We start from the raw sequence: 14934 nt of genomic DNA on the forward strand, positions 1-14934 counted from the left end.
AGTGTAGACATACCCTTGTTGTGCAGGTTAATGCATAGTCAGTCAGGGCAAGCTTCTTCACGCAGCACAGATAGGGAGGCAATGGTCAACAGCAACATTTCCCTCAAGTTAAAATTACTGCTAAAAATTGGCAATAGGAGTTGGTTGGCAGGGAACCCCCATCCACATGGCCTATTAATCTAAAGGTGTAAAGGGGAGTAGCAACTAAAACTCAAGAGTGGTATTTCAGCTAACACATGGGAAAGAAATTGGCAAAACAAGCTGGGATATTTCTAGCTCCACAAGGCCCCAAATTTCAAAAGGGACCTAATTTGGAAGGCTTCAGCTTTCAGCTGCCCAGTCTGGACACTTAAGAGGCCTGGTGTCCAGAGAAGTTGAACACACCCAACTGGGAAAGTTGATGGGACCTGTGAGAGTGCCCAGTAACCTGTAGATCGAGACCTCAAATGTCTTAAATTTGATATGCAAAATCAGAGACCACTTTTGAAAACGCGGGCCTAAGTTGCATTTGACACAGTGTTGCCAGGGATGCTCAATGAAGGGAGGGGAGGAGAGTCTTGCTTTTGTAAAGGCATATTCCCATTCAAAAGCCTACTCCTCCCTTGCTAGTGGACAGGCTCCAATACAGACTGATGAAAAATCCTACGTCAGAGTTTAAAGCCATTGTAGCTGTGCTGCCCACTAGCTGTGCTGCCCTGACCTCTACAAGCTGCACTGTTGCAACTGAAAGGAATGGAGCAACTATGTATTATTTGTCGATATTTTATAATTGAATACAGGGCACAAGCAACTTTACAGCCAATGGCTTTTAAAAATATTTGCGTAACGAATGCTTTCTCATTTGCTTTTGCTAGATCGCCTCACCATTCCTGGCTTTGCTTTCATTTGCCCCTTCTCTCTTCCTTTGGCTAGATCATCGTGCATCTCTTCCTGTTTGCATCTTCACAGTCTGTTTCCTCTCATTCACCCATCCCAGTAGTGTGCTCTTCGGTTTCTTTCATTCCTTTCCTTTATAGCCCCAGTATAACTTAGCATGGCGCGCCTCTTTTCTACAGTCTCCCGTCAATCCATCTTGCGATTGAATCCCACCCCCATCCTACACTCCCTCAGCTGCCCGTCTCAACAATGGGAAGTGAACACCTGCCTCCTCGGCTCTTGGGACAGAGGGGCTTGTCAGTTCTCTTAACAGGGTGCTGTCTCTGGGCACTGCTATATAGCTCTGAGGGAGGGGCTCAGCAGCAAATTGTCACAGCTCCATTGACTCGGATGGAATTATGACAATTTACTCCAGCTGAGAATTTGCCCTTCTGTCTTTCTCCTTCCTGCTCTGGATAGGGGCATATGCGCTATGACCAATACAGATCTATTGGAGAGGCACATTGTCTCACCGTATCCTTCATATCCTTTTGAGAAGGTATGCTGGGGATTTCCAGTGTTGCACCCTTCCCTCAGCCCCCTGGCTCCTGGGATTGGCAAGGTCTCTACTCTCAATCCTTCCCCCATCTGTGTTTTTTGAATCCTTTCCTCGCCAGTATCAAGCTCTGGTACCTGCCTTTGAAGCTGCTCATCACATTCCCAAACAGCACTTCAGTGAAACTGGCCTGATTCTTGTCATTCCTCACTGAGCTCTGAGTAGCAGCAGTGGGAGCAGACAAGACTTGTTTTTTCACTGTGTGATAGCTTGGCGAAGCTCAGAGCATCAGTACAGTCACCAAAGCTCTTTAATCCAAATCTGGAGTATTGTGTTCAGTTCTGGGCCCCCCACTATAGAAAGGATGTGGACGCATTGGAGAGGGTCCAGCAGAAGGCAACCAAAATGATTAGGGGGCTGGAGCACATGACCTACGAGGAGAGACTGAGAGATTGGGCTTATTTAGTCTACAGAAGAGAAGAGTGAGGGGGGATTTGATAGCAGCCTTCAACTTCCTGAAGGGAGGTTTCAAAGAGGATGGAGAAAGGCTGTTCACAGTAGTGACAAGATGGCAGAACAAGGAGCAATGGTCTCAATTACAGTGGGGGAGGTCTAGGTTGGATATTAGGAAAATCTATTTCACTAGGAGGGTGGTGAAGCACTGGAATGGGTTACTTAGGGAGGTGGATGAAGATTCCACTCTAGAGTTTTTTAAGTCTCGGCTTGACAAAAGCTCTGGCTGGGTTGATTTAGTTGGGATTGGTCCTGTTTTGGGCAGGGGGCTGGACTCGATGACCTCCTGAGGTCTCTTCCAGCCCTGTGATTCTATGATTCTATGATTCTAAAGAGGACTACACAGCATTGATTTAAACTTAATCTCTATCTGTAATTGTTTGTAACCATAAATTACAGTTTAGATTCTGCAAAAGTTGTTGGGACTCGTACATGACAATACTCTGTGTATAAGGGGTGTATGGATCTTACCTAAGTAAAAAACAGGGCCAACACTGGAAAACTAGAAACTGACCTAGGAAAATCCCAAATAAGCTATTTCAGTTCACTTACATAAGAAAACAGAATTGTACTTCTGAAAAAGTCCAGACTTAAATATTGCCTTCAGCTGATTTGTGTGTTTCTGGTACTCCACCCACATACGTACACGCAGTATCTTAGAAGAAAAGAGCAAATATGCATTTAATTCAGCATAAACTACAAACTATTCTGTTGGTGTGTCCAGTTCTTTATGGTGAAGGGGACCCTAGCAAAACGCTTTTCTCAGACAAATAGAAGGTCTGTAAATGAAATATGAAGGGTTGGTTGGACTCGCTTTGCACAGAGGTCACTGACAATTTTGCCATTCAAGCAGGATCAGACTCTAAGGCTGTGTCTAGACTGGCAAGTTTTTCCGCAAAATCATCTGCTTTCGTGGAAATACTTGCCAGCTGTCTACACTGGCCACTTGAATTTCCGCAAGAACACTGACAATCTCATCTAAGATCGTCAGTGTTCTTGCGGAAATACTATGCTGCTCCCATTCGGGCAAAAGCCCTCTTGTGCAAATCATTTGCGCAAGAGGGCCAGTGTAGACAGCACAGTACTGTTTTGCGCAAAAAATCCCCGATGGCTAAAATGGCGATCGGGGCTTTTTTGTGCAAAAGCGTGTCTAGATTGGCATGGATGCTTTTCCACAAAAAGTGCTTTTGCGGAAAAACATCCGTGCCAATCTAGATGCGCTTTTCCAAAAATGCTTTTAATGGAAAACTTTTCCGTTAAAAGCATTTCTGGAAAATCATGCCAGTGTAGACGTAGCCTAAATGTTTTTAAATAAAAACTGAGAGTCTTATACAATCCCAGGACTAGAGGAACTGGAGCTCTAAGTAAAACACCAGAGGAAGGGTTGTGGTGTGCACAGATGAAGACCACTCAGAGGAAGAGATGTTCCTGGAACTCAGGAACATCCTGCCCTAAAGAGCTGATGAATTATGTGAGCTGAACGTTGAGAATAACAATGCCTTCGGTCTTGAGATTCTGAGAAAATTCAGCCATCTGTTCAGACATGCTTTGGAGCAATTCTTATGCCTCAAAAGTAGGATTTGTAGGCTACGTCTAGACTATGGGAAAGATTCGAAAGAGCATATGTGATTTATTTTGAAATAAGTGCTGTATAGACAGCACCAAATTTCAAAATAAGCTATTTCAAAATAAACTATGCAATTTGCGTAGCTCAAATTGCATAGCTTATTTCAAGTTCTGGGTGTAGTGGAGCACCCAATCTGAGCTGGTAGGGATTAATTGACAGAGCACTGAGAGTGACAGATGGAAAAATAAGATTTAAATCTGCATCGGTGCTCTTCCTAACTAACAAACACAGTGCGCGTGTCTCTGTAGGGAGGTGGGTAAAGAACTGTTGAAACAGTTGGGAAGTTTGTTTGCTGTTGTGAGGCTGGTCAAAAATGTTCTGACAAATGTTTCCATCTGAAAATGCTGAGTCTATGGAACCTAAGTGTTCTGCGGGAATATGTTGAACACAGAATTAATGTAATCCACGTTAACTGGGAAGATTGGTGGCCAGCTCATTTGCCTGATGGTTTCCTTGTGGGCTCTCAGGATTCCCACTATCCCTGGATCCCCAGCTAGCAATTTATCTGGGTTGGCCAGCTCCTCTGGTAATTGATCTTCCACCGGCCTGCCAGGTCAGGCAGATCATTCACCAACCAGGTGGAAAAGAGGCAAGCTCAAAACCTTGGTTTTGGTTTGTCAGACATGGAATTATCTGGATTTACTTTCTTATCTTTTCCTTTTTAAAAAAAGGTGATTTAGACTTTTTACATCAAATAAGGATTAAAAAAAACAACCTTGGTTTTTCACAGGAAAGAAATGCTGTTTTCTGTCCAGCTGTGTTTGGAAGTTTAGCAACAATAACCAAAATTGAAGTTGAGGGGGAAAAACTCTAGGGGGAGGAGGGAGGAGGACACACTGAAATATATTTCCATCTTCAGTGACTTGCCATGATTATTACAAGTGATAGGGAAACTCCTGTCTACTGCAGACATGAAAAATAAAAAACACAAAATACATTATTTTAAAAGCATTAATAATTCATGTTGTGTGCTTTCAGCACCGAATGACCTAAAATTTACTGGCATTTTATCAAACCAGCCTGAGAAGCCAGTTTACAATGAGATTTCTGATAAGATGGTTCCAGCTGCCTTGTGGTTGGTCTGACATTTTGTAGTTATTGTAATGTTTGGGAACAGTACAAATATTTACACTATGATCTCCTGATGTCTTCCTTTTTTTACTAAAAAAGTGGCATATTTTGACATCTTTTTGGATAAGGAAAATGCTGATAGCAGATTCAATTGATAAAGAATAAAAGAAGAGGAATACAACTAATGCCTGTCAATAGGATTTTATGAAAATGGGTTGTGTCAAGCAAAGCTGATTTATTCCTTGGTGAAATGACAAGTTTGGTTGATAAAAATAACTTCATAGATATAGTATACTTAGACTTATGTAATGTGGTGTTTGGTTTAGTACTGCACAACATTCCAGTTAAAGAATTGACACTCTATAGTATAAGTGAAGCACACATCAAAGTGATTAAAAATGGCTAATTGACAGATCTCAAAAAATAGTTGTCAATGGGGAGTTGTCATTGAATGGAGTGTTCTATAGGGATTGGTACAAGGTCCAACACTGAAGCATTTTCATCAATGATCTGGAAATAACTGGAAAATAATTTTTGATAAAATCTGTAGAAAATATAAAGGTTGGTGGAGTTGGTAAATGATGTTGACAGGAGCAATCTAGATGGCTTGGTGTGACGGCGCGTTGGGGGTTCCCCGTCTCCTGCACCCCGAAATGGCACAAACAGACTGCACCAGCCAGTGGAATTGAGGGTGGTTTATTGCTCCTCCAGCACAGCGCAGCACAGATGTAATCTGGTTACAGGAACTCGGCTAGGATGCCTCAGGCCCCCTTGAGATGGGGGAGACTGGGCCCCTAAACTCCAGCCCCTTCCCCTAGGCTCTCCTCCATGCCCTCCGACAGCCAGCAACCAACTCCCTAACTTCCAGCCCTGCCCCCAAGCCAAGGCAGCATTCCATCTTCCTTTGTTCCTCTCCATGGGGGGTGTCTGGCCACTGGTTTGCATAGTGACTCATCCTGTTTTGCTGGGTCGTGGTACCCACGGCAGCCAGTGGGGGTTCCCCCAGAGCCAGCAGCATAGAAACCAGCCAGGTACCCCCACTACGTCACAGTTCTCCCCCCTCCGAGAGCGAACTGAGCAGGGTCACTCCGCTCGTGACCTGGGGAAGTTCGGGTCCTCTGCGTGGGAACCCGCCCCGGGGACATGGGTGCTCCCCTTGACTCGGGCCGGCCGTGGCGAGGCCCCACATGAATTGGCTTCCCTCTGTCCACTCGCCGCCCCGCTCCAGGGCGACTGGCGCAGGCCTGTCCTCGGGGGTCACACCCACCCTTCTGCTGGCCTTGATCTCTGGCCGGGGTTTCTCGGGCCGGGGCCATGAGCCCAGCGAGCCTTCTCTGGACAGCCAGGGCGGCTTCCACCCCCGATGCTCCATCCAGGGAGGACTTCCCCTCCCATAACTCTCTCAGCCAGCCCAGAGGGTCTATCTGGGGTAGAGACCCCCAAGCCGCTTTCCTCCTGTCTTGGGCCTTCCCGCCCCTCTGGCAGGAGTCACAGGACCGGCAGTACCGCTGCACGGCTGTAAAGATTCCCGGCCAATAGAAGTGCTGGAGCAGCTTCAGCTGGGTGCTCCGGATCCCCCGGTGGCCCCCAACGGGGGAATCGTGGGCCAAATACAGCAGCTTGAGGCGATACTTTCGGGGGACGACCAGCTGCCGCTCTACCCTCCATGCCCTCACCTTCCTGGGGGGGAGCCACTCACGGAACAGGAGCCCACGCTCCCGCAGGAATCTCTCCTGGCCACCTCTCCCCCGGGGCTGAGCTGCATGGAGGCCAGCCTGGTCCCTCAGCCTCTGCAAGGAGGGGTCTGCCTGCACCTCAGCCTGGAATTCAGCTGCTGAGGCAGGGATCGGGACCTGTCCCCCACCTCTGCCTAGGTCCGGAGTCCCAGCCTGGCTGGACCCCGTGTCCACTGGGATGGGACCCTGAGGACGCTGCCAGGAGTCCTTCCCTGGACCCACGTTGTCAGCCCCCCGCTGGCTCTGGCTCCGGGTAGTGACTAGAGCCCGCTGGGATTCATGGGGCCACTCCTCTAGGTCGTTCCCCATCAGCACCTCGGTGGGCAAGTGCGGGTGCACCCCCACTTCCTTGAGGCCCTCCTTGGCCCCCCATTTCAGATGCACCCTGGCTACAGGCACCTTAAACGGGGACCCGTCTATGCCCTTCAGGGTCAGCTGCGCGTGGGGTAGTATCCGCTCCGGGGCCACTATGTCGGATCGGGCCAGAGTCACCTCCGCCCCCGTGTCCCAGAAGCCCGTCACCTTCCTACCATCCACCTCCAGGGGTATGAGGCACTCGCTCCGCAGGGGTCGTCCTGCCCCCACCCGGTACACGGAGAAATCCGCCTCCTGAGAATCAGACCTCCCAGGGGAGGTGCACTGAGCATCCTTCCCCTCTCTCTGAGCTGAGGTTTGCCTGCCAGCCCCTGCCTCTGGGGCAGCCTGCCCTTCCTCCCGCCCCAGCCAGTTAACCCTGGAAAGTCCCCGGTCCTGGGACCTGGTGCACTGAGCCCTCTTGTGGCCTTTTTGCCCACAGCGCTGGCAAGTTAGGCTTTGGGCTGTCTCTGTCCAGGCCCTGGCTGGTTCTCTGGGGCGCAGACGACCTGTTCCTTGGTCTCGCCCCGTAGTTGACTCCCTCCGTCGCTCAGCCGAGATCCGGTCTCTGCGCGGTTCCCTTTCTCTCCGGGACTCCCGTTCACACCCGGACCGGCTCTCCGTGAACTCATCCGCCAGTCTCCCGGCCTCCTGGGGGTTCTCTGGTCTCCGGTCCTTGAGCCACAGCCTCAGTTTGGGTGGGCACGCTGCATAGAACTGCTCCATCATGACCAGCTTGAGCAGCTCCCCTGCGGTCTGGGCTCCGACTCCAGACACCCACTTGCGGCAGTATTGCGCCAGGCGGGAGACCAGATCCACATAGGTCTCCCGTGGCCCTTTCTGTACCCCCCGGAACTTCTTCCTGTACATCTCGGGGGTCAGCCCGAACTTGTGCAGCAGGGCCTCCTTGACTCGGTTGTAATCCCCGGGCTGTAGGTCCTCCAGCTGACTGAGCACTCCGGCCGCCTCCTGGCTCAGTGCGGGGATGAGCTCCTGCAGCCAGTCAGCTGGGGGAACCCGTTGCAGTCCACAGGCCCTCTCAAAGGCACTGAGGAACCCGTCTATGTCACCCATGTCCTTCAATTGGGCCACCACGGGCCTCTCCAAGCATCTGGCAGTCCTGGGACCCTGGGGCCCATCCGCACTTGGCGCAGCCGGTGCCCCGCCGGTTCTCCGCTCTGCCATGGCCAGCTCATGCTGCCGCTGCCTCTCTCGATCTTGGCGATCCCTCTCTCGGTCCTCTACTTCCAATTCCTTGATCCGCAGCTGGATCTCCAGCCGCCGCAGCTCTGCTTGGCTGGCCCCTGCCCTAGATGGGCTGCAGCTTGCAGGCCTCCTGGGGGAAGCTGTCTCATCTCTCCTGTGGGTTCCAGCGCTCCTCCCCCTCTCTGAGCCTGACACACTCTCAGGGGGGGTCTGGCTGCTTCCCCTGGGGACAAGATCCTGGCCCTGTGGCTGGTCGTTCTCTTCTAGCTGAGCAATCAGCTGGGCCTTGGTTGCTTTCTGCACAGGCAAGCCCCTCTCTCTGCACAGCCCCACCAGCTCTGCCTTCAAGAGTTGGGCGTAGGCCATCTGCCCGCTGGGCCCCTCGGTGCAGACTCACCAGTCTAGTGCTGCAGCGCCCCACGATTCCCAGGAACCGCTTCGCTCTGTCTCCAGCACGCCTGGCTCCAGGGCTCTTGCTTCTACTGCGCCTTGTCGCTTGCCGCTGGAAGCTCCATCCACGGGGTGCAGTGCATCCCACTTCTGACACCAGTGTGACGGCGCGTTGGGGGTTCCCCGTCTCCTGCACCCCGAAATGGCACAAACAGACTGCACCAGCCAGTGGAATTGAGGGTGGTTTATTGCTCCTCCAGCACAGCGCAGCACAGATGTAATCTGGTTACAGGAACTCGGCTAGGATGCCTCAGGCCCCCTTGAGATGGGGGAGACTGGGCCCCTAAACTCCAGCCCCTTCCCCTAGGCTCTCCTCCATGCCCTCCGACAGCCAGCAACCAACTCCCTAACTTCCAGCCCTGCCCCCAAGCCAAGGCAGCATTCCATCTTCCTTTGTTCCTCTCCATGGGGGGTGTCTGGCCACTGGTTTGCATAGTGACTCATCCTGTTTTGCTGGGTCGTGGTACCCACGGCAGCCAGTGGGGGTTCCCCCAGAGCCAGCAGCATAGAAACCAGCCAGGTACCCCCACTACGTCACACTTGGTAAGCGGGATCCAGTCAAATAAAATGCCTTAATACAACAAAATGCCAAGTTATGCATCTAGGAACGGGGGACGCAGGCCATACCTATTGGGGACTGCAACCTAGAAAACATTGACTGACAAGGATTTGGTGGCCACTGTGGACAACCAGCTGAATATGAACTCTCAATACAATGCAGTGTCAAAAAAGCGAATATAATCCTTGGTTATCTAAACAGAAGAGTTGTAAGTACAAAGGGGAAGAGGCTTTATCTCTGTAGACGTCGCTGGTGACGCCAATATTAGACTACAGCGTACAGTTCTGGCATTCACATTTTAAAAAGATAGCTGAAAAATGGAGAGCCACAAAAATTATCTGAGGGCTGGGAACAAAGTCTCTGAGTAAGGGATTTAAGGAGCTTAATTTGTTTGGCTTTTCCAACAGATAAAGAGAAACTTGATTACAGGGTACAAATGCCTTCATGGGGCAAGAATACTGGGTTCTCAAGGGCTCTTTAATTTAGCAGACAAAGGCAGAACAAGAACTTCTGTCTGGAAGCGGAAGCCAGATACCCACCATGCATGTTATCAGCCTTCTCAAACTGCCAGGTGTGGCTCTGCCCACCTTCTGCACCAGGCCTCCTTCACTTCAGCATGGCTCCCTCCAATTTCTTGGTGCTGCCTGGGCTTCAGCTGTGCCGAGGCAGGCCTGGCCATGCTCTGTGGCTGGGGAGGCTGGGTCTGTGCACTGCCTGCCCTCCTTGTGCTCCAGGGCCAGGAAGGCTGGGGCAGTGTGCCACTCTTTCTCCCTGTGCTCCAGGGCCAAGGAGTCTGGAGACTTGCCCCTACAATGGGGGCGGGGGGAGGAGCTTGGCTCCCATGGCCCATACCAGGTAAATTAAGATTAGGAATTAAACACAAATCCTTAAGCATAACCCTTATCAGCCTTTGGAACAAACTATCAAGGAAAATGGTGGATTCTCCATGTTTCGAGCCTGTCTGGAAGGTATGCTTTAGCCCAAGGGTGTGGACCCTGGCTTGCGTGGATCCGGCCCCCAAGGCTCATTTCCTCCCCACCCCCAGCACTGGGGAGCCTGCACTGGCACCCCAGCCTCCCCACTGCCCCACCGTAGGGCTGGAACACACACCATCTACTAGCCTGGGCCTCCCTAGACTCTGGTGTGCGAGGGGAATGTGGGGAGTATCTTTCTCTTCAGTCAGGAGCTACGTCAGTGAGGGTTGTGTTTTGGTTGTTTTTTGTGTTTTTGGGTTTTTTTTGCTTCTCACTTGGCCCCTGACTGATTCTTCTGTGGGTCAGCAGCCCCCAATTCCCAAAAAGGTTCCCTATCCTTGTGTTAGTCAAACCCTAGTTAATAGACTCAGTTTAGGGAGAATTAGGTAAAGGCATGAAGTGTTGATGTACAGGAGGCCAGACTGAATGAGCTCATATCCTTGCTGGCCTTAAACTTTACATGATTTATTAAGACATGAGAACAAGCTTGCACTACGGTTAATCCACTGTCTGAATCGTCTTTTACCACACAATGTTTACTGCAGCACAAAGATGGCAGCATGGTTCTATTCTGGCAGCCTATCACAAAACACATTTTTAAAAAATATACTGGCTAGCTTGGCAAGCTTGTGTTGACTTGTCCTCTCTGGTGGGTGAAGAAAACACTGGAAACAGAAGAATTGCCTATCTAGATGGAGGGGAAGGCCGGGCAAGTGGTTAGGGCATTAGCTTTCGGAAACCCAGGTTTAACTCTCTGCTCTGCCACAAACTTCCTTTGTGACATTGGGCAACTCGCAGTCTCTCTAGCCTAGATTCAGATGGCTCCTAATTTGAAATCAGTGGAAGCAAGGGGCCTAAATACCTCAGGATATGTCTACACTACAGCACTAATTCAAACTAACTTAATTTGAATTAGTTCATTCAAAATAAACTAATTTGAATTAGTGCATCTAGACCTAAGAACTAATTCGAAATAGCATGTCCACATTGAGTGGACCCTGAACCAAAGTTAAGGCTGGCCGGAACCAGTGCCGGCAGGACATCAGGTTAGGACTTAGAGTGTGGAGCTGCTGTCTCAGGCTAGCCGAGGGCTGTGCTTAAAGGGACCCGACCCCCACCCCGGACAGACAGTTCTCAGGGTTCCCCACTTGCTTGTCTACCTCGATGAGGGACAGCAAAGCAGTCCTGTCTTGGAGTGCCCTGAATGCCCACACTCGGCACATCACAACACTCAGCCATCAGCCCGGCTGCACTTGCCGCAGGCTGCCATCTGGGGGAGGAGTCAATCGGAGGGGCCGGGGGCTGTCAGGATCCAGGAGGCCCTGCAGGAGAGCTTCCACCCCGAGAAGCCCGCAGAGCCACCCCAGTCCTCCCCATCGGGGGCTCGTGCCCAATTCCTCCCTCACCTCCTTCCACTTACCCCTCCCTAGCCTCCCTTCCTGATGTAAAAAATAAAGGACACATGTGTTCAAAAATAGAAACTCTCTTTATTGAACAAAACTGGGGAGGGGAGATTAACCTCTGGGGAGACTGGGAAAAGGAGGTGGGAGAGGGGAAGAGAGAGGGTGGGAGAGGGGAGAAGGAAACCTGGGAGAAGGGAGCTGGAAGGGGGAAACCAGGGGAAGAAGGAGGAGGGGAAGTATAAAATTATGGTACACCATATCTTCAGTACTGTGTACAGATGTGGTCTCCTCACCTCAAAAAAGATATTTTGGCCTTGGAAAGGGTTCAGAAAAGGGCAACTAAAATGATTAGGGGTTTGGAACAAGTCCCATATGAAGAGAGGCTAAAGATACTGGGACTTTTCAGCTTAGAAAAGAGGAGACTGAGGGGAGATATTATAGAGGTCTATAAAATCATGAGTGGCATGGAGAGGGTGAATAAAGAAAAGTTTTTCATTAGTTCCCATAATATAAGGACTAGAGGACACCAAATGAAATGAATGGGCAGCAGGTTTAAAATTAATAAGCGAAAGTTCTTCTTCACACAGCACATAGTCAACCTGTGGAACTCCTTGCCACAGGAAGCTGTGAAGGGTAGAACAATAACAGAGTTTAAAGAGAAGTTAGATAAATTCATGGAGGTTGGGTCCATGGAGTGCTGTTAGCCAGGGGGTAGGAATGGTGTCCCTGGCCTCTGTTTGTGGAAGGCTAGAGATGGATGGCACGAGACAAATCGCTTGGTCATTGTCTCCAGTCCATCCCCTCCGGGGTACCCGGTGTTGGCTGCTGTCGGCAGACAGGTTACTGGGCTAGATGGACCTTTGGTCTGACCCAATATGGCTGTTCTTATGTTCTAAGCTCAGGGTCAGGGGTCTCCCTGGACCAACTTGATTTTCATGCAAACCTGCTCCGGGGTTCGCTTGTGGCCTTTGGCAGCCAGGCTGGCAGCTATCCTACCCTAGATGGCCGCTTTCCTGTGGCTAGTGCAGAGATTGTAGACGTTGGAGGCCTCCCCCCAAACCTCGATGAGGTCCATGATCTCCGCGCTAGACCAGGCGGGCGCCTGCCTCTTGCAGTCCCGGGCAGGCTCCTAGGAGCCACCAGCCTGGTCCTGGGAAGAGGCAGAGGGCTAGGTGGCAACGGCTGGCTGGCTCATGCTGTGCCAGGTGCAGGGGCTGCTGGCTGGGTGCTGGCAGGCTTGCAACTGGCACAAGCACTGTAGCCAGACCATGCCCCTTTAAGGGCTCTGGGGCCGGGAGGGGGGGCAGAAGAGTTTCCCTGGTTTGGCCCAGAGTGGCTACCAGGGCAACCAGGGAAGGGCTAGCCTCCAACAAGTTTGAATTAAGTGGCTATACAGCCCTTAATTCTAACTACTTAATTCAAACTAGGCATTCGTCCTCGTAGAATGAGGTTTACCTAGTTCGAATTAAATGCTCCGCTAGTTCGATTTAAATTCAAACTAGCGGTTTGTATGTGTAGCCCCTATTAAAGTTAATTCAAACTAACGGCTGTTAGTTTGAATTAACTTTGTAGTGTAGACATACCCTTAGTGCGCCTTAGTTCTCCCTCTGAAACATGGGGGTAGTAACGCTTCCCTATCTTGCAAGTAGAATAAATACATGCGCCTCTACAAGCCCTGCAGTACAGTCAGGGCCTAAGATACCAATGGAGTTCAATGAAGCTTTGTGCAGACACAAGAGTCTGCTTCTGTAGAAGAAGGTGCTGGTCTGAGACCTAAATCCGGACACTTTGGGGGTGTGAATAACAGTGAACTACTTTGGCGTGCACTGCATCTCCCCCACTTGGAGGCTGATGGTGTGAATGGAAAGTACCCAACTTTACACTAACATGTTCTTCAAAAACAATTGCATTAGTATGAACTAAGACCTTTTAAGTTTGTACCTGCAGCATCCACAAAGGGGAGTTACTGCACAGCACTTGGGCATGCACTGCTTGTCAGGCCTCCATTGTCTGAACTCTAGAGCAGTGTTTTCTCAACCTTCTTTATAAAGTAGCCCTGAAAAAAAAAATTCTCAGTACCTACTGTTTTCAGACATACACAAATACTTTTTTACCATTGCAACACATTTGTTTAAACAACTTAATCATAGCCAGGTGGGAGATGAAATTTTTGGGGTGTAAAAAGTACAAAAACAATAAAGCGCTGTAAAACTTGAAACAAAAATTCAGTTTTCTCCAAATTTCAGTTGTATTGGTATACCCCCCCAGACTACTCTTGAGTACCCCTAAGGCTACTCGTAGGGTTGCCAGGTGTCCGGTTTTGAACTGGACAGTCTGGTATTTGAGGTTTCTGTCCGGGAACTAAATTGAGAAAATACCGGACATCTAAATGTCCAGTATTTTCTAATTAAGATTTATTATTATGAGTATCAGTACATAGTTGTGTACTGCCTGGGTAATAGACACGCTCATGCTGCATGAGCATGTCTACCAGCCAGGCAGTACACAATTATACAGCAGAGAGGAGGAGGGTGGGGGCAGGGCTGGGACGGGGCCAGGGTGGGATGGAATCCCTGGGGCCGAACTCGCTTGTGCTTCTCCGGGACTCTGCACGAGATGGGCAGCACCCCGGGATCTGCGTGTGCTCGGACCAGCCTCGTTCCCTGCTGGCTGATTCTCTCCCCTGGCCGGTCCCGCTCCCTCCGCTCCCCTCCCGGCCAGTCCTGTTCCCCGCCAGCTGATTCTCTTCCCCCAACTCTCCTCCGGCCAGCCCCGCTCCCCCCGACTATCTCCCGGCCAGCCCTGCTTCCCGCCAGCTGGTTCTCCCCCAGCCAGCCCCGCTCCCCCATACTCCCTCCTGGCCAGCTCTGCTTTCTGCCAGCTGGTTCTCCCCCAGCCAGCCCCACTCCCCCATACTCCCTCCTGGCCAGCTCTGCTTTCTGCCAGCTGGTTCTCCCCCAGCCAGCCCCACTCCCCCATACTCCCTCCTGGCCAGCTCTGCTTTCTGCCAGCTGGTTCTCTCCCCTCCGGCCAACCCCGCTCCCCCGACCTCCTCCTGGCCAGCCTCACTCCCCTCCCAGCCAGTATCCCCTCATTCCTCCTATCTGAGATCAAGTGTGTCTTGTATTTTTCGTAAGACATCTGGTAACCCTAAGAACTTGTACCTCTGGTTGAAAAACACTGTTCTAGGGTAGTGTAGCTTTACCTTTAGGCTCTGCTCCTGTATTGTTTATAACAAGTTTCAAAATATTATATAAGGAATACAAATATTTGAAATAGGGCTGTAAAATCCCTGGGGTCGCCCCCCCCCCCACCTCCTACCACAACTCAGCTGTAGTAGCCCCCGCGACGCAGGCATGGGCTGCTCTAGCCTGGCTGCTTCTGGCTCCGTGCAGGGCTGGAAGCAGCGGTGGGGGTGGGGTGCGTAGCCTCTGGCTCTCAGCCTGGATACCAGAAGCGGGAGCCTGCTCCCCCTGTGACGCTTACTGGGTAACCAATTAACTGGTTACCCTTTCACATCCCTAATTTGAAGAGCTGTCCTACATAAGGATCACTTGTAAGTTTAACGATAAAGAAGTTAATAGCCTGTGGCTGTTGCATTTAAATTGCCTCTGTTGCTGGATGAATGGT

The sequence above is a fragment of the Pelodiscus sinensis genome, chromosome 1, assembly GCF_049634645.1.
Source record: "Pelodiscus sinensis isolate JC-2024 chromosome 1, ASM4963464v1, whole genome shotgun sequence".
Lineage (NCBI taxonomy): Eukaryota > Metazoa > Chordata > Testudines > Trionychidae > Pelodiscus > Pelodiscus sinensis.